General features: G+C 43.9%; 1 long non-coding RNA gene across 1 annotated transcript in view; it reads right to left on the minus strand.

Annotated features, from left to right (window-relative positions):
- Positions 1-23,276, minus strand: part of LOC146844055 (uncharacterized) — a 128,620-nt gene that overhangs the window by 64,093 nt on the left and 41,251 nt on the right. Inside the window, exon 3 of the long non-coding RNA XR_014981119.1 lies at positions 5,418-5,519. This is a non-coding gene — a long non-coding RNA (uncharacterized LOC146844055). The remainder of the gene's footprint in view (positions 1-5,417; positions 5,520-23,276) is intronic.

Here is a 23,276-nt window from a genome sequence, read left to right on the forward strand (position 1 = left end):
AATAAGGGGTAGGAGCCAAGGAGAGCCAAGGAAATGCTAAAGGTGCATGTGCCGGCTATGCGGAATGGAAAGGAAGGAGTAAAGCCAGGATGTAGGAAGTCGGGAACGCCATGCATCTGGAAGCACCCAGTGGAGTATCCAGGTTTGAAAGTTATCCACCTCTGCGTGTGGAGGGGATGCAGCAGGGGAGGATGGGATCTATCTAGTGCTAGGTCAAGAATGCAGTTATAATCTCCACCTAACAACCATGGTGACTCAGTGGTATGGGCAAGTGCAGAGGAAAGAGTATCCCAGGTGGCCCCTGCTCGGCCTTGGGCGTATAAACACTTCCAATTAGAACTGGCAGGCAATCTAGGTGGCCCTTGAGAAGGGCGTAATGCCAATCCCTGTCTACTGTCCTACCGGTTTCCTGATAGGGGACCCCAGGATATATCCACATGGACACGCTGAATAGGTTGTGGTGGGAAAAAGTCCCTTCAGTGCCTGCTCAAATGGTCCAACTTCCCGGCCGTGACTTGTGTCTCTCGAGTAAAATACCCTGCGCCTGCTAGCTTTTGATGTAGGAGCGGACAGCATAGCATTTTCTAGTGGTGTGTATGTCATGGATGTTTAAGGTGAGGGATCGGATGTCAGTGATGTGAGCCATATTGATGCGCAGGTGGTGCGAGCACGGGGTGCCTATAGTCAGCCCCAGAATTGCCAGGTCCGAGCCCTGGGAACCATTAGACTTCTACATGCCAAAATGTTGTGGTTGTGAGAGAGGAGATGGTTAAGGGGAACTGTGTCAGCTGGGGTGGGATAAAATCTTAATGCTAAGAGCTTACCACAACAGGTGGTGCACCCAAACTGAGCATTTAATTCTCACAGTGAATTTTAACTTCCATAGGAATCAAGAGATTTTTCTCCATTACTTACCTCCAGATAATACCAATACGGACCTTGGATGCATCTCCTGGATGTTTAAGTGCTATGAGAACTACCTTAAGAGATAGAATATGGGCTCTCTGATGCCCACTTTGTAAATTTCAAACCTGTTAAGAGAAGGGAAAAAACAACTTCTTCCACTAAAGCACAATTGATATGATCAGTTTGCTCCACAGCTTATCTGGGTTGTGGGAAGGTGATCACTGAGAAAATGAAGACTCACTCATCTAGAGGAATGATATCTTCCTGGGCTGAATGGGCAGAGGTTTATTTTAGAGAGATTTGTGAGGCTGCAACGTAGGCCTCACCTTCAACATATATTTTTCATAATAGATTGCATCTTAATCGCGACTCTGAGTTACACTTTGGGTTAAAGCTTATTTTGGGATCGATGTCAGCTTGTTGACATGTTTTGCTTTCCTTTTTTATGTTTGTTATGGTACCAGAGATCAGATAAATATTTGTACTCAACACAAATTTATGTATGACTTAAATGCATCAGGAGTATGGAATGGATATGAAAAAAACAAAAAGGGAGTAGAGAGTTACTACTTAACAACAGTAGTGGAGATGGATACGTCCTCCTTCAGTAACTTATAAACCATAAAGATCCACCCTCAAAACACGTTTTGGAAAGAATGTCTTAAATGTCCTCCCAGGTAGTGTGTGTTTTCTACGATGGTAGAAAAGGAACAAACAGTGTTGTTAAAATACCCCTCACACACCAAAAGGGCCCTTGGTGTCATGCTTCATCATAGGGGTCTTCCCACCCCTCTACGGGACGGGGCGTGCTACAACCTACGACTACGTGGAAGCACCTTTTGGTTTGTGAAAAAGCGACTATGTGTTTTATAAGGGAGTGAGTGCAAGGGTCAGGAGTGGATGGATAGGTGAGATTAAAAAATACCTGGCTCGTCGGTTTTAATAAATCTTTAATATACCTGTGAGCTGCTATTAGTAAAAATAAGGGGGCGGAGGTAGATATGCCTTAATGAGCTGTGCCTCCTAGGTGTGTCAACATGTTTCGAAGCTCTCCAGGCTTCTTCATCAGGACTTGAATGAGCCCCAGCCTCATCTTACCGGTGCACACGTCATCACGTGTACACCCGATCCGTACTCACAGTGCTCTACGCGCCCCCTTCACTCCTCATGTATATTGAGGCGTACTCTAAATCCGGATAACGGACAAACCTGTAACAGCATCGGAATATACTGCGGGTTAGCACTCCAGCCTCTAAACTCTTTTGACTTGCATAGGTGTTTGCTATTCGCGATTCCCGCCACAGCGGGAACTCCAATTAACGATCGTATTTAAACCTCCGCCCACTAGGCTCCATTGTCCAGCGGAGCCGCGGGAGGCCAGACACAACGGGGCAATGACCCAGTAACAGTGAGTACGGCATAGCCGGGGATCACCTCTGAGCAATCAGTACGATGGTACGCCGAAGTACCCTTTACCGGTACTGATGACTTTGCATATATTCGTTTCTCTCTAGGTTGCGGAGACAGGCACCCCGTTACAGGCTCATGGGGCAATTTTACCTGTCAATTCGAGTAGGTTTACTCTTTTCAATCACTCTGCTCCTCCAATTCAGAACCTACCAACACCCCCCCTTTTTTCAAATAATGCATTTTTCAACCCAACCGTAGGGATCGTGATACCTGATCCTTTGACATAGTGTGTGTGCTTTATGTATAATGTATGTGTGTCTTTGTCTGTCTCGTTTTCCTCCTATTACTTTAGCGGGACACGCCACCATTGAACTGCAGTGAGATTAATGATAAAGACATACATGGTGACTCATTTCACTTCTTTATCACAGGTATATTTACGTTCACCATGGCTGGCTATATTATGTGTCGCGCATTAAAACACTTGTACCTCCTTTCTTTATTTCAAATGAACTAATACATGATACTTAATCAGGTATCCAACTAGTGCATTGGGAAACGATATGCACTATAACTCTTGTGACTATTAGCATAATTTTGCAGTACACATTGAAACGTGAGTGTAGATAGGGATCATTCAAGTCCTGATGAAGAAGCCTGGAGAGCTTCAAAACATGTTGACACACCTAGGAGGCACAGCTCATTGAGGCATATCTACCTCTGCCCCCTTATTTTTACTAATACCAGCTCACAGGTATATTAAAGATTTATTAAAACCGACGAGCCAGGTATTTTTTAAACTCACCTACCCATCCACTCCTGACCCTTGCACTCACTCCCTTACAAAACACTTAGTTGTTTTTTCACAAACCAAAAGGTGCTCCCACGTAGTCGTAGGTTGTAGCACGCCCAGTCCCGTAGAGGGGTGGGAAGACCCCTATGATGAAGCATGACACCAAGGGCCCTTTTGGTGTGTGAGGGGTATTTTAACAACACTGTGTGTTCCTTTTCTACCATCGTAGAAAACACACACTACCCGGGAGGACATTTAAGACATTCTTTCCAAAACCTGTTTTGAGGGTGGATCTTTATGGTTTATAAGTATGGAATGGATATTAAGGGGTCTATTAAGACCCCTTGGGCGGATCGTCACCTCCCGCATGGCAGTGGCGATCTGCCCAACATCATTCCCCTCCCGCCACTCATTTCCCCAGCCAAATTATGATGGCTGGGGGTACCGCGGCAGACGGGAAGACCGTCCACCGCTTTTCCGCCCCATCGACGAGTCGACCGGGTGGAAAAGGGTTGACTCTGATGGAGGTGTCTGCTAGACACTGCCATCGATATTACAATGTGAGCGGGAAGCAGCCTTTCCGTGGCAGCAACGGCATGCGGATTCCACAGTTGAGGGCCCGTTGCGGGCCCCCAGGATGTTGGGGTGGTGGGGGGCACATGGGGAGTACCTATGGTACCCCCCTGTATAGGTACACCCCTGCACTTGCATGGATGACATGGCCGGCACCACGCTGTGCCTACCACGTTGTGCCTGCAAATGCACAATGTGCAAGCAAAACTTTGTGGCGGGAGGTGCTGTGTGCACCGCCTGCCACAATGATGTGGATGGGGGATGCCACCGCCACGGGACGGCCGCACCACTGGCGGCCGGTCCCAGCACCGCTAGGGTGGCGGGCGGACATCCTAATAGGCTCCTATGTAAGATTCTTCCAGCTTTATTCAGCTTTTATTCTTTTGTTTGTTCTTTTGACTGATGAAGGGAGGGGGTAAGCTTGGTCAAACCTCATTAGGTAAGGAATGGGACAAAGAAGGAAAAGAAGGAGTAATACTCGAATTACTTATGAGTAACCTTCATTACTATGATTCTCCCTTACTCGACCTATTGCTTACAAAACCTTCATCCCGCCCTTGTGTACTTCATCTGCCTTTTTTGCTGAGGGCTTGATGGCAAACAGACTATCCTGAGAGGAAAAAGGGGATTTATTGGTAAATCCTTATTCCAAGGATAGAAAGAGAAAACATCTTTAGGAAGTAGTTAGCAGTACTGGAGAACAGGCACGTTATATAAGTACTGGGAGGAGTAGGAAAGAATTGGAGTAATGAAGATTACCAGTTAATAATTTGAGCACTACATTTCATAGGAAGGAGAAGGAGTTTGTGTGTTTCACAATTCATCTCTTCCTGGCTTTGCAGGCAAATTAACCAAGGCCACATTTGTATTTTCTAGTGACCTCTGCCTCTCAAAAAATATTTAGTATTCATAGACTTCTTTTTTATTTTGTTGTGTGTTGCATGCACCATGAAATGGGAGGACAAGGGCTGGGGGCAGGAGTTTTTGCAGCCCCTATAGCATCACATAAGGCTCTGATTCCAGTGGATCCAGGAATTTACAGGCCCAGTATTTTCAGATTCAGTAATATTAAGCTCCGAACCACCAGGGTACTCAGAATGGACCATAGTGGTATCTAATCGAGTCATACTCCTCCAGACCTCTTGGAATGAGAGCCTTAGTGTAATTGTTAGATACACAGATGTCAATTAGGGGTAGTTCATGGTAGCAACTCCTACCCCTTGCCCTACCTTTCATATCCATGTTACTGCCATTGGTAATTCTTGCTTGGGGCAATGGAAGAGGTTCAAGTCCTTGCCCTCCTAGCAACAAATTATAATATGTGTTGTAGCTGTGGGTGGGACATGTGGCCAATCCTGTAAAGGGAGCAGGATGTCACTTCTTACATTGTTTTGAACTGATGTTGACAATCTGATACTGAGGAAGTCTATGTCAAGGTGTACTTAATAAGTTTATTTTTTAAGCACAAGTGTATTGAGGAGCTCTTTCTGATCACACAGCTAAAGACTTGAACCAACTCCCTCTGCTGGTTAGGTCTCAAACCAACCATACTAAATTTAGGACACTTAAAAATGGGGCTATTCAAACAATATCCTTGCATTTGAGTATTTGGGGAATTTTTGTCTTTGCAGCATTATCAGCTGTCTTAGCTTGTATCAATCAGTGTCAAGAGGCACTTCTGTCGCTGTTTGTGCTTTATAAACTTTTCAAATAAATAAAATACATAAATACTCACGTCCCCCTAAATTCATGTGGAAACACACATCCATATTAGGATCACAATCCACGATCTTCTCCTCTTCTCCCGGTTTGTAAGAGTAACATCTGAGGGCTCCACCTACAGGGGTGATGTGAGGGGAGAAGAGGCGAGGAGAGGAGAGGAAGAGGGGGAGGGAAGGGCATGGGATGGGATAGCAGGGCAGTGGAGTGGATTGAAGAGGAGACCAACATGAGACATATATCAACCTCGAATGAGTGTGAGAAATGGGAAGACATAAAGGAAGTGTGACAAAGAAGGATTCCCTACAGAGTAAGGAGAAGGAAGGCTGAAATATGTCAAGAACATTTTTGAAAGTGAGAGAAATAGAGACAGAGAAAGTAACATATGAAGAACACATTAAATATCCAGATCTATGAACTGAAAAGTAGGAATTACAAAAACAACAGGGTATGGTAAATAAAAGAGAAATGATTAATAAATACATTTTTCATCCAGAATTTTTAGCTCCTTCTCTAATATACTCTTCACCTCTCCACTTTCCTTTCACTGATGAACCAGGATAAACTATGTTGGGAGATGGAGTGGTTGATTAACATAAGAAACACCCTTCTGAATTAGCTAAAATGATCATCATCCAAAAATACATTATTTTGGTCATAAACCTTAAAAAGTTATTCATAAATAAAACATACAATAACACATCATTTGTTTTTGTAGTATTAATAAAGTGCACCATAGCATGGGGTCAGAAGAAGAGAAACTCCACATAAAATTGGTTCAGAGCACAGTCCAGTGATAAAAACCTAAAATCGGTCCACTAGTCATCTGACTGAGTTTAAAAATCTACTGATAGAACCTGTAGATCTAGTGTTGTAGAGGCCACCACTCGCGTGCAGAAACATATGTGTATAATAGGCAGTCAGTAATGATGCATCGAGCTGCACACAGCACACATAAAATACGAGGAACACAATCTAAACTAATATGCACATAACAAAAAATAAATTAAATAAAACATCACTTCAATGGCAACAGCATATGCTAAAAAGATTTAAAACATTTTACCTTTCCTCTTTCTAATTTAGAATACAACATGCAAAAATCTGCTCAGGCCAAAAACAATATAAGGGGAAGAATTGGTCAAAAATATTCCAACAGCTGGTTGAAAATTGTGGAAACCCAAGGTAAGACACAGAGGTCCAATCTATTTGCGTCATACATCGGATAGAAAAATAAAACATCTTTGATATTTTCAATAGCGTAATTAGTCCACAGTTCACATAAGGCCCCATTATCGTACCCCTTTTTAGGTCTCGCCTAGCGGTGCGGCTCATGCGCCGCTCGCTTTGCGAGGCATGCAGTATACACTATTAGTGAGGGAAGCCCCGCCCACTTTTTCATTGGCTTGTGGCTTTGTTGCTTCTAAATGCTGCCTTCTGATTGGTTTAGAGGCTGCTAGTCCCGCCTCATCACAGCCGTGTCTCCTTCCACGGCTATTGGCCCCTTTACTGGTGTTTCCTGAGCACTACTTTATACCCGTGCCACCCCCTCCCGCTGTACGTGCATTCTCTCCTGCCCCTCCCACTCCCGTTTTTCATGCTTTAATCAAGTCCGTCCACCCGAACTCCATCTGCAATGCATTAGGTCTCACGTAAATTCGAGTCCTCTTGCATTGCAAATGCTTATTATATCATTGAAGGTAAGGCAATTGGGTGTACTAGGCTCTTAGCAAGACAGAAGGTGTGTAATCCTCTATTTGGTTAATGCTAACATCGTAGTCCTCTCCCTCTACTGTGCCCGTGAAACGTCAAATTTCGTTGTCCTAACTTTATGGCTATGACAACAACAGCAAACTCTGTCCTGGTCTCCCTTGTCTATTTCCTTGACCGGTCCTGTCTATTGACGCTCGGTGCAATCTGTTCTCTATGGCACTGCTCTGCCGTGGCGCGCTCCGGTGACCCGGTGGTTTGAGTTGGGGGTAAGACCTAGAAGATGGTGGAGAAGGAATCTTTACTCCGACAGATCGAGCTGCTGCAGGGTGAGTAGGGGACGGAGCCAGGGAGAGGGTGGAGCTAGACCTAGGGGCAGAGGCAGCACAATCACAGGCTTCGTAATTAGTGTCAGCTTCAGCTTGCTTGTTCCGTTACAATTGACACTTCCAACGCTTGCCACATGCTTGTTCTTTCACACTATCTGCCTGCTCCAACCAGGGATCGAAGTGGGCGGAATCGGCAGGGCACTGCTTGCCCCTACTTCTTAAATTTAATCGAATCCGTACCCCTACTTCTTTGTTTAAAATATGTGTCTCAGGACGGCTGAAATAGCCTACAGATAAGGATCGGCGTGCAGGGGGCGGGTGAGCAGAGAATGAAAAGGACTCTGGCTTTTCCTTCATGCCCAGAGAAGACGAGGACAGTGTCCACTTCTGCTTTGCCACTGTCAGCTGCTTCTTGTTCCCTCTCTTTCTGTCTCGCTCCTCCTCACTTACTGAAAACCACAAGCCTCGGTTCTCACCCTGTGAAATGGATCCAAAAAAGAAAAACACTTTTGCTGGAAAGGTAATCTTTTTCTGACATTTTTCTATTCCAAAGTGCAGCCTCTGGATGGAGAGAAATAAAATGTTAAAAATCTGAAAAATAAATAAATAAAGCAAGTCGAAGCTGTCGCAAAGTGGCCAGATTGGTTTTCTTCTTCACACCTAAATACATTAGCGCCACTTTCCAGTTTGCCAGTGAAGTGCTACTTTCGTATTCTCGTCTTTCTTTGAACAACATTGTTTTCCCCAGGTGAGGAAGTGCACCATTCCTGGGGGTGCTACAGTTCCTGGTTAATGTGTTCATGGATGTGGTCTTTTTAAACCGTACTGCTCACGCTCTGTAAGGATAGAAGCAATGGGCATTAAAACAGGTCCCTTCCTGGCCATGTAGTCACGTCCTTAACTTTTCAGACAAAATCACTAATTAATTTATGAAGAATGAGTATATAAAAGCATTAAGGTAAACATGTTGTTCCTGCTTACATTGCACATGCTTTACTTAATTATACATTCCATTGAGTGTTTGCTTTTTCCAGGATATTGTTACTTTCTTTTTAGGAAGCATATTGCTCTTGTCTAGTGCGTAATTTGAATTGAGTGGCTTCCAGGTGTTTATACCGGGGCACAATTGGGTTGTAGTTGAAGGCAGTGTGAGTTTCTCTCAGTGGGGCAGTATGGTGTTCGGTGGGGAGGGGGTGGAGGATGTGTCACTATGGTCAGACCTGCCGAATTTGGAACTGGGGAACCAGGTTCAGCTTTCATGACCAGTCCACTAGATCACTCCTGAGAGAGCTCATTCCCATGCTAGACCTTAGAAGGCCCGCAAGACTCCCAGGTGTCTTAGCCCCAGCAGGTGGACCCTAACAGTGGCAAGGGTGGGTTACCCTCGAAGGCCTGTCCACCACAATCCATACTGAAGTTCACCTTCAGTCATGTCGGCAGGCCCACGAAGTAGCACATCCTAGAGCAACAGTGAACCTGTCACTGAGGTCACAGGACCTTTGAGCACGGCATCTCTAGGGCGGTGCGATCGCTCCGGGCACTGACTTCGGGTGGGGCCATCATGTTTGCAAGTATATTATGGTTTTAAATGCACTTGCTGCCTCCTTCCTGGCCTCCAGACATTTTCAGCAACAATAGAAATGCCATGATAACTCCGGTGATTAATGTTCTTCTAGAGAGAGGTCAGAGTTTAGTCTAGTGGAAATTTTGACTCGTGGAAAGGTAGCTTAGAATCTTAATGTACCTGCTGCAAAGGACATGCAACATTCAGATCACAACGTGCACGCAATGTAAATAGGTTTGTGGGTTACTGCTTTTGTCAGAGAGATCCTTTTGTTACTTGCAGTTGAGGAGGTAGATTGACTCGTATGCCAACCTGTTCCCCAAGTCCCTTTACCACAGGTTTTGGGGCACAATGACTCTTTTCTTGTAGTGACTGATCCTTCGGTTGTTAGCCCCCCAAGTCTAGAGGGAACGTTTTCTGTTTTACCTATAGAGGTGAGTTTGTATACGCCATGCATTTCTGACTCCCAAGTAGTAACGGATCAACTGAATCCATCTTGTACGATCCCCTTGCCTCCAATTCAGAATGTTTCGCCAATCCAAAATGTTTCATCAATCAGGAGGTTGACTGATGTAGCAATGGCTCCCTATTACCATCAGTTTGAGCAACTGCCTAGGCTAAATAGATCTACTGCGGAGGGGGTAGGACCTGCGTCCATTTTGGCCACAGTAGATAACCCTCCAAGGCAGATTATCCCAGACGTCCCTTTGTTAAAGATTATAAGTTGGAATGTAGCAGGGCTTGCCCGTAATTTTGAAATCCCTGAATGGAATGCCTTTTTGGACCCTTATAACATCTGTCTTTTGCAGGAAACGTGGTGCCTTGAACCTAAGCACCGAGTGGGCTTTACGACCTACTTTGTTCCAGCTTCCCATCAATATGGATGTAAAGGTCGCCCGTCGGGTGGCCTTCTTATATGGGTTAATATTGCTTTAGGTTTAAGTGTAACCCAAAAGCCTACGCATTCTCCTGATCTTCAGAGGATAACCATCCTATGCCCAGGGGGCAGGAAGCTGGAAGTCTTTAACCTCTATTTAAGGGGGGCCAGGGGCGGGTCTTCTACTCTATCCTCCACAGGATTAAGCAACGATTTAGCCGCCTGCTGTATTGATTCTTATATTCTTCTCGCAGGCGACTTTAATTGCTGTTTTGAGCCATTGGCCAGGGAGGATATTTTGGATACTTGGGATGAGGATATAAGGAGAGGTATTCCCACCCTGACCCTAGACCCGATCCCTAAATGGTCCCAGAGTGCGGTAGACATCAATGCACTCTGTATGGAATATGACCTAAGACCAACCAATGGTCGATCTAAATCGGATCCTTTGGGTGCACACACCTATAACATGATGGGACACACTTCTAGAATAGATTATGTTGTGTTGAATTATAATCTGTGGTCACTCCATTATGATATGGAGGTTATTGCGTCTTGCGATAGCGACCACAATCCTCTCTCCTTAACATTGTTTTCCCCCTGGCAGGCTGGGAACCCAGTTAAGATCCCCTATAAGTGGAAAACCTCCCATGAGCTTGCTCCTTCGCGCTGTGGCAGGCACCTAAAGTGGGCTAAAGTAGCAGCGGATGAGGACAGGATGGCACAGGCAGGGACCACTATGGCAGCATTGGGGCCGCGCCTTGAAGCCCTGGGTACCACCAGCCAATCTGTTTTACCAATATTCACAGAAACCATTGCGTTGTTAAGTGATTTGTTTATTATACCCCAATCCAGCGTGAATGTTTCTGCGAAAGGTGCTCCTAGGGCAAGAAACAAGTGGTACTCCTCTAAATGTCGGGTTGCAAAGGGGGAACTCATTTCCGCAGTGAAAAGTAAGGATACAGGCAACATTAGATGGGCGAGGAAACTCTATAAAAAAGTTGTGGCAGAGGCAAAGGAGGCCCATGATTATAGTTTTTGGTGGGATCTAGTGGAGGCAAGCACCAGGAAAGACTCCAAGGGGTTCTGGGAGCTGTTGAGAGCTAGGGACAAACCTCTTGATTCCCAGTTTACTTGTAATATTCCTGGTGATCTTTGGTTTGCCCACTTCTCTAAACTGTACTCTGTCCAAAGTGGGGTACCCCATCTTAACATGGGCCTCCTCGCCAGCTTAACAGCCGAAATTTCCATTAATGCCTGCCCCTTCAGCACTGAGGAAGTTGCAAGGGCAATTAGTTGTATTGTATCTAACAAGGCTGCTGGACCGGACGGAATCCCGGGTGACTTGCTGAAGAAATATCCATTATCCTGGAGTAGGTTAATTGCCTCACTTTTGAATGAGGTTGTGTTGGGAGGTTCTCTCCCTGACTCATGGAGGGGTGCTGAGGTCGTCCCTATTTTCAATAAAGGCTGTCGGGACGACCCAGCTAATTATCGCCCTATTAGCCTGCTTGATTCAACACAAAAGGTTGCGGGCAAAGTGGTACTAGGTAGGATCCTGCAGTGGGTCGAAGAAAACCAGGTTCTGTCAGACTTCCAGGTAGGTTTTAGATCAGGGATGGGTACCATCGAGCAGACATTTCGCCTTTTAATGATATACTGGAAAGTGGTTGTGCTGGGTGGGGGCAGCTTGTATTTAGTCTTTATAGACTTGCGAACTGCCTTCGACCTGGTCCCACGAGTCCATTTGTGGAATGTCTTAGGTAGGTTGGGTTTACCTCCCTATTTGTTGGCCTTGCTTATAAAGTTCCACGAAAGCAACTTTGCCCAGATTAGGTGGGGTACCCAGGGGGAGAAAACATCTCGTATCTCCGTAGATAGGGGCGTCCGCCAGGGATGTGTGCTTGCCCCCACTCTGTTTTCTCTCTATGTTAACGGAGTGGTGGAGCATCTGCTTCAACAGCCGTCAGACGCACCACCCTTGGCTGGCAGAAAAGTACCTACGCTCCTTTTCGCGGATGATACCCTCCTAATTTCAAAGTCACCAGCAGGTATCCAAAAGTTGCTTTCTAGTTTTAAGGCCTTTTGTGATACCAAGGGCCTGTCCATAAACATAAGCAAGACCAAATTCCTTGTTCTTAACCCTCCCAGGAAAGCGGCTGTTCCTCCTTCCTTGGACTCTGTTCCCCTTGATAGAGTCAACGAATTTGACTACCTAGGTATCCGTCTGTGTGCCAATATGACCTGGAAGGCGCACCACCAAAAGGTGTTTTTGACCCATAAGAGGGTCACAGGGGCCCTGCTCAAGGAACAACGTGCCTCAGTTTTAAAACCTATTGGGGCACTACTTGATATTTATAGGGCAAGGGTGGTGAGTGCAGCACTGTATGGTGCGGAACTATGGGGTATACAAAGAGTTGACATTTTGACACACCTCGAAAATAATTTTCATAAAGATCTTATGAAGTTACCCCACAGTACCCCTTCAATTCCCCTCCTGCTAGATGCAGGCACACGCTCAATCAGTGAGCAAGCTAGGCTACGTCCCCTTTTATTATGGGCCAGGTTATGGAATGTCCCTGAATTGAGTAGTTATGCAGATGCCCTCAGCGAAATCTTATCCTCATCCGGCTGGTATAAGGTAATCTGGCTCAGGGAGGTTAAGCGACTTCTCTATGACCTGGGTTTAGGAGATGCTTGGGTCAATAGAACAGCACCCTCAAAACAAATGCTCAAGAAGATCTATTGGCTCTGGGTGGATAATGAGAGGTTGTGTAACCCTAATCATTGCAAATCTGTCGCCCAGTTTCTGTTAGTTAAGGAGATCCCTTTCAGAGAACCTTATTTGGATGCAATCTTCAACCCAGGTGATAGAGCATTATACTTCAAATTCAGGGTGGGTGTTCTTCCCCTAGGATTTTTTACGTCTACTTGGAAACCTCCATACCAAACTGTCCCTTACTGTCCCTTTTGTAATTTAAGGGTCGAGTCCATAGCTCATTTGTTGTTTGAGTGCCATGCTTATTCTGTGCCTAGGTCGAGATGGTTGAAGCCTTTATGTAGGAGCCTAGGTACAAGATCATACTTGGAAGCTCTACGCATATTGCGCTCAGACGCTCGTCCCTTCTTTGCCTGTTGTATAGCTAAATTTTTGGGTTGGGCTTGGAGGATAAGAACTGCAAGGAAACAGCTGTTACAGTAATATCTTTTTTTAATAATTTTTAGATATCCGACAGTATATGGAATTTAATAATTATTTTATCTTGTAACTGTATTGTATTATGTCTTATTTATTGTGCGTTATGTGTTGTATTGTTGTGCTTTTATGACAAACTGTTGAAATAAAGCTTTTGAACTGAACTTGCAGTTTATAAGTTAAAATCCTAACATTGAACAGTGAGCTATTAACTGTCATCTAAGAGCTGCATGCAAACTGCAAGGTATAAATTAGAGCGTTATGTTCCCCCCACCCCCCAGTCTCTGATTATCCTAATGTTGCAGAAAAAGGGTTCATTTGGATAGAAATCAACTCTGGTTATTAAAGAGAACCCCCAACCATGGTAGTATGTTTTAAATTCTCAGTTTTTGTTTTTTCAGACCAATCACTATTAAACTATACAGCCTACTAGTATGGTTGTCATGTGACTCCTACACCTTGCAGTCTTTAGTCTTATGTAACATTTTCTATACAGTGATTTACACAAGTATAATTGATTGTCTCTAAGTAATGTGTTTAATGTAAAGTGCCAAAGAGAATGACAGAGTGCACACCTCTTATTCACAGGTTTTCTTCGTAGTTAATTTGTTTAATTAGTTATGTGCGTGCAAGCCCGAAATCATGGACTGCCCGGCCACGTGGGAATCAAATAGAGAGATGTGGGGCGAAACTCCACCCCACTTCGGACGCACAGCGTTCAAATGGGCATGTCAAAAATGCCACAAATTAATCCAATCTTATCAAAAAGTTTTATTTGCATTTAATCCACTTTTTATGAATCGTAGCTCCTTTTCATCCAGTCAAATGTTAAACACTATGTTTTACATTAAATCCTTAGTGCTTGTAGACATGCCGATACAGGCCTTAATCTGCAGCATGGAATGATACATAGGTCCTCCTTATCAAGTGCTTTTCATTACCCAATGCATTTCGGGCCTGGTCTGGCCCTTCGTCAAGGGTTATCTTCAAAATTTCGTTGACTGCTTTCGTTCGTGAACACGAACGAAAGCAGTCAACGAAATGTTGGTGGCGACGGCCTTCATACCTTCGCGGAAGTTGTTTCTGGTGGCTGTGGGTTCATTGGTGAGGGAGAGATTTGGCTGGTTGTCATCTGTGGTTCCTGACAAGGGCTTTGAGTGGGGCCATGGAGACGTTGAAGAGGGTAGGGCTGAGAGAGGAGCCCTGGGGCACTACGCAGCTGATCTCTGTGGGTTCTAAGAGGAATGGTGGTAGTCTGACTTGCTATGGTCGACCGGTAAGTAAGGAGCAGAGGGTAGTCCAGGGATTTGTGGCGGATGCTGTCGTCATGGAATCTCGTGCTTAGGGCGGGTGGGAGACGGTGTCAAAGGCAGCCGAGAGGTCCAGGAGGATGAGGGCTGCTGCTTCGCCCCATTCGAGGAGGAAACAGATGTCGTCGGTGGCGGCGAGGAGGGCGATCTCAGTGCTATGGTTGCTTTGGAATCCAAATTTGGAGATGTCCTGGACGTGGATGGCTTCAATGAACTTGGAGTGTTGGGTGTTGATGGCCTTCTCGATGACCTTGGCTGAGAAGGGGAGCAGGCAGATGGGTCTGAAGTTCTTACAGTCTGTCGGCAGAGGGCTTCTTCAGCAGAGGGTTGATCTCGGCATTTTTCCAGTTGTCAGAGAAGGTGGCAGTCTCAATGGAGTAGTTGATGGTGCGGGTAGTTTCGGGATGATGGAGGTGGCAGCTATGTGGAAAAAGTAGTGCTGGCAGGGGACCGAGGGAGCCTCTGAGTGGATGATATTTTTGGTTTTGAGGGTGTCATCCGGGGTGAGCAGGGTCCAGTTGAGCAGGGTGTCGTCATTGGGTGCAGTGCTTGCGGGTATGGTGGGAGCTTCTTGGGTCTCAAAGCTGGCGGAGATCTACTTGATCTTGTGGTGGAAAAAGGTGCCAAGTTTGTTGCAGAGGTCTTGGGAGGGTGGGACCTCTGTGGTCTAACTGTTGGGTTTTGCAAACTCCTTGAAGATGGTAAAGAGTTCTTTGCTTTTGTGTGCATTGGTGTTGATGCTGTCGTGGAGGGCCATTTTTTTGATGTTTTGAGAAGGAGGTGGTGTGCGGTGACATCAGCTTTGACGGCGGCGTGGGCTACCAGAGTTTTGTTGTTCCTCCGTCTCTTCTCTAGCTGTCTACAGGTGTATCTGAACTAAACCATAAATAATTTGCACACAATGCAGACACAAGCTTTACTCAAACAGACATACATATTATTAAATATTTCATTCAAGTCACAAATAAATTCATTAAAAAAACAAAATTCCAATTTTAGTAGGAAGATTGGAGATTTTCTTAATTAAGTTGAGGATACTCATCGTCCATGCTTTATTCTGTTTGATGCACCTTCACAGCTCCCACAAATCAATCTGAGGCTACTAACCTAATTTTAGCCTCCATTTTTAAACATCCTTCACATTTACAGCACAGTTTAACATTTTCAATTGTACATTATGCTTCTTTAATTATATACACTGTATTAATCTGCTAATATTCATAATTTTTTTAAGCAGTCGCAGATCCCCCTGAGCAGACTTCACAGACCCAAAGGAGTCCCCAGACAACAGGATAAGAATTACTGCTATAGAAAGTGTGGATTTACATGTTTCCGCCCCCTGAACTGAGGAGAGTTGAGCCTAATTACTGAATACAAAGCTACTATTGGAACGTTTTTACATGTAGGTGAGGTCTCGGCCACCAGGGAAGAGCTCTCCATATGATAAAGAGCAAGAAAATGTGTTTATTAACCAAAAAACAGAACAAAATGTAGCATATTAATATAAATCAATTTTATATATTTATTTTAAATGTAGAACAAAATAACAAATGTCACAGCACTATTAACTTATTTCTGAATTACATGTTTGATTGATGTAAATATATGACTTAAAAATATTTCTAAAAAGTTATAAAACAAAAAACACACCTAAATTAAAATGTTTACATTTATTCATTATGTATTTAAAATTACTAAATCTTCTGTATTTTCAGTTATGTTTGAAAAAATAAAATTGCATTTATTTTTAAATTAAAAAACATTTAACATAAAATATTACTTCCAGTTTTCATAAAACAGCATGTCCCTCCCTAAAACCCTTCTTACATGTCTCTAAACCCATACCTACACCTTTCCTAAGTCCTCGTATTTAGTAGATTTTCCAGCTACTTCCCTTGTCCCTCCCACATTTATTTCTAAAACCTAAGTGTATATGTGCATACATCTCTGTAGTTGGGGATTTAATCTCTGCACAGAAAAGATAAGAGAGGCGGAGACCTCCGCACATAGGTTAAGGAACGGCATTTTGTATAACGTGAGTAGTACTACTGTAGTCATACTAAACATACTACAAATGCAGTTTGTGAACAGATCCCAATCTGTACATGCCACCATTTATTTTTAAGTGTAACGTGATGCTGAATTCAATTTTGAATTAGATTGATACTCTAGTAGTGAGGTATCCTAAAACATTTGAGTTGATTACTGGCAACTTTGTTGAATGCATGCTTTATGAACCAGCTATATTTGGTTTATTGCGATTCACCAGATTATTGATGTAAGATTCCACCTGTTTGTCATCAAAGTAAATGGCCTTTTAATAAATGCATTTGTGTGTTTTTATATGAATTGGTTGTGATCCTTAAATTGAAATCTGACCATTCAGTGCAATGTACACATTTTCCTTTGGTTCAAGTATAGTAGTTCACTATTAACGTAAACATTACTGATTTTTGTTTATGTGAAGATTTTGAACTAATACCGCAAGCTGCAATCAAATATTGCCCTCAAAATACAAAAAAACTAGGGAACACAAATTACTTCAGAATATATGTTGTTCCATACGTGACACGATTATAGTAATTAAAGATAAAAGAATATGTTAGAATACTTACTTGTTAAAACAATTTGTTCATCTATGGTCTCAAAAAGTTGCATAAGACCACATTATAATATATTGTAGTAACTTGCATGATAAATCTACATCTTTTGGAGCACTTTATGTCAGTATTAAGTTATCTGATATCTCACCTTAGTAGAAATAAACTTCACAATAAATATCATTTCATGCTTCTTACAAAGAAATGTTTGGCTACAAGATTACTTCTAAAATGTTTAAAACTACAAGCCACTAATTTACAAGATCTATAAATAAAGCAGTTGGAAGAATAATGTAAAAACCTTATTTTAATTTGAAACAAAATAGATCAAATCTGGTGCGATCTAATTGATTCCAAAACATTCCAGGATTCTCACAGACTCCCTCTGGTTGGATTTGTAACTAACAATTTAAAAATGTCATGAACTTACCATATTTCTTATAAAGGGTGGTACTTTCTCATTGCAGATTTATATGCTGCTTGTCACAGTCCATCATTTAAATTGTTAAGATATGAGCCCATCTTTATTAAAATTTCCATAGACAATGTTTTCGCATTAATTTAAAGCTCCTGTCCTTCATAAGCTCATGGTCCTAATGGTATTGTTTTATCTGTCCTAAAAGCATATCTCCATGAATGGAGTTAAACATTGAGCTTATTGTCTACAAAATTATTTATAACTAGGATAATTGCATCATCCTGGAATGGCTCACTTTAACAACATATGTACAAATGAAAATTATTGTTTGATCCCAGAAACTATCATTGACTGCCATTCGTGGATTCAGGTGGCATGTTGTTTGCCAATATAATGTTGCAAAAATGGGCATTGTTAGAAATGAACACATTTTACATGGTATTCCTCCAGATTTTCACTTTCACTACCTTATTTCTTTGCTGAACTTGTTTTGTTGGCATTAAGATTCTGTTCAGTTTATTCCCGCTTTGCAGTGGTAAAGTGCTTGTTCTGTCCCTTTCAAACATAGTAAGATTGGTTTACACCCAATTGGCACAATTAATTTAACTATACATCCTAGTAAATTATACTATTTAAATTAAGATTATTTTACCTCTCTTACCTCCTCACTCTCTTCACCGAAAGAGCGGTTTAAGATAGTAGACACGCTCACATCACTGAAGATGCCTGATCCTGTTGTTAGTTCACAGCAGCTCTGCAATGATGTTGCCCAATTTTTTCAATCCAAAATTGTGGATATATACTCGGCATTAGAGCTTCAGAGGTCAGTACTTCCTACCTCTATTTGTCGATCTGTCTTACTGCCATCTTCACCTGAGGAGGTTTTCGTAGGGCATCTGTCCAGCTTTCCACCTCTTTCCCTCAAGGAACTTGAAGTCCTCTTGAATAATACCAGGTCAGGGTCTCCCGTAGACCCTTGTCCCTTGAAACTCCTCAAACAATGTAAGGAGACTCTCCTGCCTCCGCTACTGGATATTATGAACAAGGCTATGGAGGAGGGGACCTTCCCCCTACAATGGAAAAGAGCGGTGGTTAAACCTCTGCTAAAAAAACCCACTTTAGACCCGGGGGTTCTTAAAAACTTCCGCCCTATCTCGCTGCTCCCAGCCCCGGCAAAGATGCTGGAAACTCATCTTAACCAGCACCTTGCAGTCTTTCTGGAAACCTCTGGCCTATTAGATCACTCGCAGCACGGCTTTCGGAGAGAGCATAGTACGGAGTCGGCCCTCACCATCGTGCTTGATAGTATTCGCACTAGGGTTGATAAGGGCCAGATCACTCTCCTTATCCTGTTAGACCTTACGGCTGCGTTTGATACCCTGTCTCCCTCAGTGTTAACATCTAGGCTGAGGGAGATAGGGGTGGAAGGGTCCGCACTTAGTTTGCTGACTTCCTTTCTTGGCCAGAGGGAACAGAGGGTTAAACTGGGGGAGTTTCTATCTCCATCCCTCCCTGTGCATTGTGGGGTCCCCCAGGGTTCGGCATTAAGACCGACCCTTTTTAACATCTATGTGACCCCACTTGCCAGGCTTATTAGATCGTTTGGGATGGAGGTAGTCTCCTATGCCGACGATACGCAGATACTGATGTCTTTCGCCCAACCTGTCATTTCCGCTGCCTCCAATTTTAGACTCTGTATGGAGGCAGTTGCTCAATGGATGGTTTGCAATTCATTGAAGCTCAACGGCGATAAGACAGAAATTCTGATCTTCGGTGGAAAGGAGGATATCTGGTCGGCGGAATGGTGGCCGTCCTCGTTGGGCGTGTGTCCGACTCCCACCACCCTGGCCAGGAACTTAGGAGTCATGATTGACCCAAGGCTGGGGATGGACCAACAAGTAACGAGGACTATCTCAACTTGTTGGGGCTTATTGAATATACTGCGGAAGATCAAACATTATTTGTCCCCCCCAAGCCAGAAAACAAATTGTAATTGCATTGATAGGCTCAAGACTTGATTATTGCAATGCCTTATATTTAGGCATTAAAAAGGGTCTGTTAATGCGACTTCAAATGGTGCAAAATGCCGCCGCCAAATTTGTTTTGGATTTGCCCAAGCGGGCTTCTGCGTCGGCAGCTAGAAAGACTCTGCACTGGCTAGAATTTCATTTAAGTCCCTTTGTCTGATCTATGGGGCTCTGTCCTCAATTAGTCCTGGAGGCCTAAGGGATCTTTTGGTCCCTTACACCCCCTCCAGACATTTGCGTTCCGCTAATACATTTTTGCTGTCAGTCCCCCGTGTTCGTAGAGCTAGGTGGGGTGGCAGAGCTTTTTCAACCCTGGCTCCGAAGTTGTGGAACACTCTGCCGGTTGTGATCAAATCCCTTCCATCAAAACAAGTTTTTAGGAAGGCCCTCAAGACGTGGCTATTTGCCAAAGCCTATCCCTAGCTCTGGATTTGCATTTTTTATGATTTTCTTTGTTAGGCGCCTTGATGCCTCCGGGCTTAGTTGCGCGTTTATAAATTGTATTTCATTCATTCATTCATTCATACTATATATACACCCAAGACCTTTAAATGAAATGCTGCATGTAGGTTGCAGCACTCATTGTACCACCCACTGAAGTAGTACTGTAGAACATGTCTCATGCCTGCCACTACAGCCTGTGGTGCAGTTATATAGATGCTATTTCATCCTGACATGATAAATGTTATGCCATGACTGAACCTTCCTTTATAACACTCATACGCCACCCATGAGGTAGGCCCTAGTAGCTAACAGGGCAGGCTGTATAGTATTTAAAAAGTAGGGCATGCACACTTTAGTTTTCCACGTCATGGCAGTGAAAAACTCTCAAAGTCATTTTTTACTGTAGCAAGGCAAGATCTCCCAGACATTACACTTGGTTGCCTTATTACACTTAATAGGTGATAGCTTTGGAAGCAGATTTCTCTATCTGCTCCGAAGCAGTTTGGGATCAGATTCACTCATTTTTTATTGTAACTAAAAATCCTCTTTAATGGTAAAGATGAAAAAAAAATAAAAAAAAGGTAAAGTTGCTTTTTAGGTGAATGTGCAGGAAATGCCACTGTTAAAAATTGAGTTTCTGTTTGGCAGAGGTATGCTCCCTTTCCAAGCAGGAACCACAATCCTAGTCAGAGTGAGTCACAACACACCCTAAATTATGCTGTGTTCTCTCTCTGGTAGCAGTCAGGTTTAGGTTAAGAGTCAATGTGTAAAGTATTTGTGCAACACTTCAAACAGTAACACAGTGAAAACACCACAAAAAGACTCCACAACAGGTTGAAAAAATAAAGCTTAAATAGATAACCAAAACAGGACCAAACAACAAAATCCAACAAGTAGACGTTGAGATGTGTGAATTTTTAAAGAATGCATGTAAAGTAGCACTTAGAACAAAAGGTGGTTAAATGAGATATCTGGTCATGCCAGACCGGGCCAAAGTCGAATGTTCAAGCTCACCGCGATGGAGTGCAGACTGGATACAAGGACCCACTTAGGCCAGCTGCTCAACAGTACCTCAATCTAGGCCTGTGTCGACATCAAAGAAGATGCAAGGTGCAGCCAAAGTGATGCGTCGGTGTCGAGCCATGCAATGGGTAAGATAGGTCGAGATTCTGCACGCATTGGTGGCGATGCGTTGGTTGCAATTGCGAGGTACAGGTTCCAAAGGCGATGTGTTGCTACTGTTTCCACAGCATTCAATGCGTCAATTCCGAATGCGATGGGCTGGTTCCGATTGCAATGCACCGGTTCTGTTCCACGATTCAATGAGGATGCGCTGGTTTGAATCCTTGCAAAGATGTGCCAGTTCCAATGATGATGAGAGTGTTCTGGTTGTAGTAGCACTGTATGCTTCAATTCTAAGGGTCCAGGGCTGGGGTGGCACCACTAACGAGTACAGCCTCACAGCTTGTAGAGTTCATTTGAAGGTGCAGGTAGTTGAAGTATTTGATATCTCTAAGACTTAGCACAGGAAGCAAGCCAGCAAGCCCTTGTAGTCACTCTAGGTTCAAGTGATGCAGGTCAAGTTCTTCTCACCCAGCCAGGAGAACAAGAGGTGGCAGGGCAGCTCAGGAAGGCAAGAGCACAGCAAGCAGCAGTCTAGCAGATTGGCAGTCCTTGCAGTAGCACAGCAGTTATTCTTCCTGGCAGAGTGGTCACAGGTCCAGAAGTGTACTGAAGACTTGGTGTCAGAGGTCCAGTAGTTATTTCAAGTTGTGCCTTTGAAGTGGGGGAGGCTTCAAAGAAAGCTTTAAAGTACACAGAGGTCCTCCCTTCCTGTTATGGCTCCAGACTCACTACAGTTGATATGTAGCCCTTTGTGTGAGGCCAGGACACAGCCTATTCAGGTGTGTCAGCTCCTCCCTCCCATCCTGCCCGGAATGGCCAATCAGGATGTAGATGGCCCATCAGTCACACCTAATCTCCATGTGTGTGTGGCTGTCTAGAGGTAATACACAAATCCCAACTTCAACCCACCCTAGACATGTAGTCAGAGACAAGCAGCAGGTAAATACAGGCTAAAGTGAGTAAAAACACAATCTTTCCTAAAGTGCCATTTTCAGACGTGCAACTGAAAATCAAATTTCACCATCATGTGATTTTAAATTGTGAGTCTAGAGGCACCAAACTTGAAAAACCACTCTCTTCCCAGTTAGGAATTACACTTAAAAGATGCAATACGGTAACCTCAATGTTATTCTATGGGAGATATAGTCCTTGCAGTAGTGAAAAAAGACATTGGGAGTTTTTAATTACCAGAAAATGTAAAACTTAAAAGTCATTTCCTGTATTTTCAATACATTCCACCCTGCCCAGTGAGTCATCCAGGGCCTACCTTAGGGGTGATGTATATTTATAAAAAGAGAAGGTTCAGGCCTGGGAAGTGCTTTATCTTGATGGGTCAAAGTGGCAGTGCAAAACTGCACATGCAGGCTCTGCAATGGCAGGCCTGAGTCACAGTTAGAGGGCTACTTAAGTGGGTGGCACAATCAGTGCTGTAGGCCCACTAGTAGCATTTACTGCACTTTACTAGGAGGTTATAAGTATATTAAATAAGCCAATTGGGGTTAAACCAATATTACCATGTTTAGGGGAGGGAGCTCAAACACTTTGGCACTGGTGAGTAGTGGTGAAGTACACATAGTCCTAAAGCTAGCAAAATCGAGGTCAGAAACTGGAGTGAGACAGGCATAACGTGGGGGAAGACCACCCTAAGGCTATCAAGTCTCACAACCACTTTTAGAAAGTTGGCATTTTTCTGCCCTAACCAAATGTGCCTTTTTGCCAGTGTCCTTGGTAACAGTGCTATTAATTGCCGTCCTGTAGTGTGACGTGTATTCCTTCAAAACAGGTGTCAAAAAGACCTTGGGTTTGTTCAGGGGTGTTCTTTCCCTGAGCTGGATGGCCTGGGGGTTATGCTCATCCCTTCCTGACATTCAAAGTGTAGCTTAAGGGCTGTGCCCATCCCCTTCCTGGCTTCTGATTCTGCCTGTACTGTCACTGGCAAATGCAACACACACGTGGGCCTGCCTGCCCTTTGTTACCCTAGACAGATTGGAATTAAACCTATTGAAGGGGTAGAACTGACCAGAACCATTTCGGGTAGGCAAAAGGGGTGACCCACAACACTCAGGCTGGCACTGGGTATAAAAGTAGCACCCTCAGGACCTCTCATTAGAACACTCCTGGACCAGTGGAGAATCGAAAGAAGGACTACCCTGCTTTCTGAAGCCTGAAGGAAGACTGGACCTGCTTGCATTGAACCCAGAATCTCAGAAGTGCCCCAAATGGTCAGCTGGCTGATCTTTCTTTTTGAGCTAAAGTGACACAACAAGCTTCCGGA

This window comes from Triturus cristatus, chromosome 4_1 (assembly GCF_964204655.1).
Source record: "Triturus cristatus chromosome 4_1, aTriCri1.1, whole genome shotgun sequence".
NCBI lineage: Eukaryota > Metazoa > Chordata > Amphibia > Caudata > Salamandridae > Triturus > Triturus cristatus.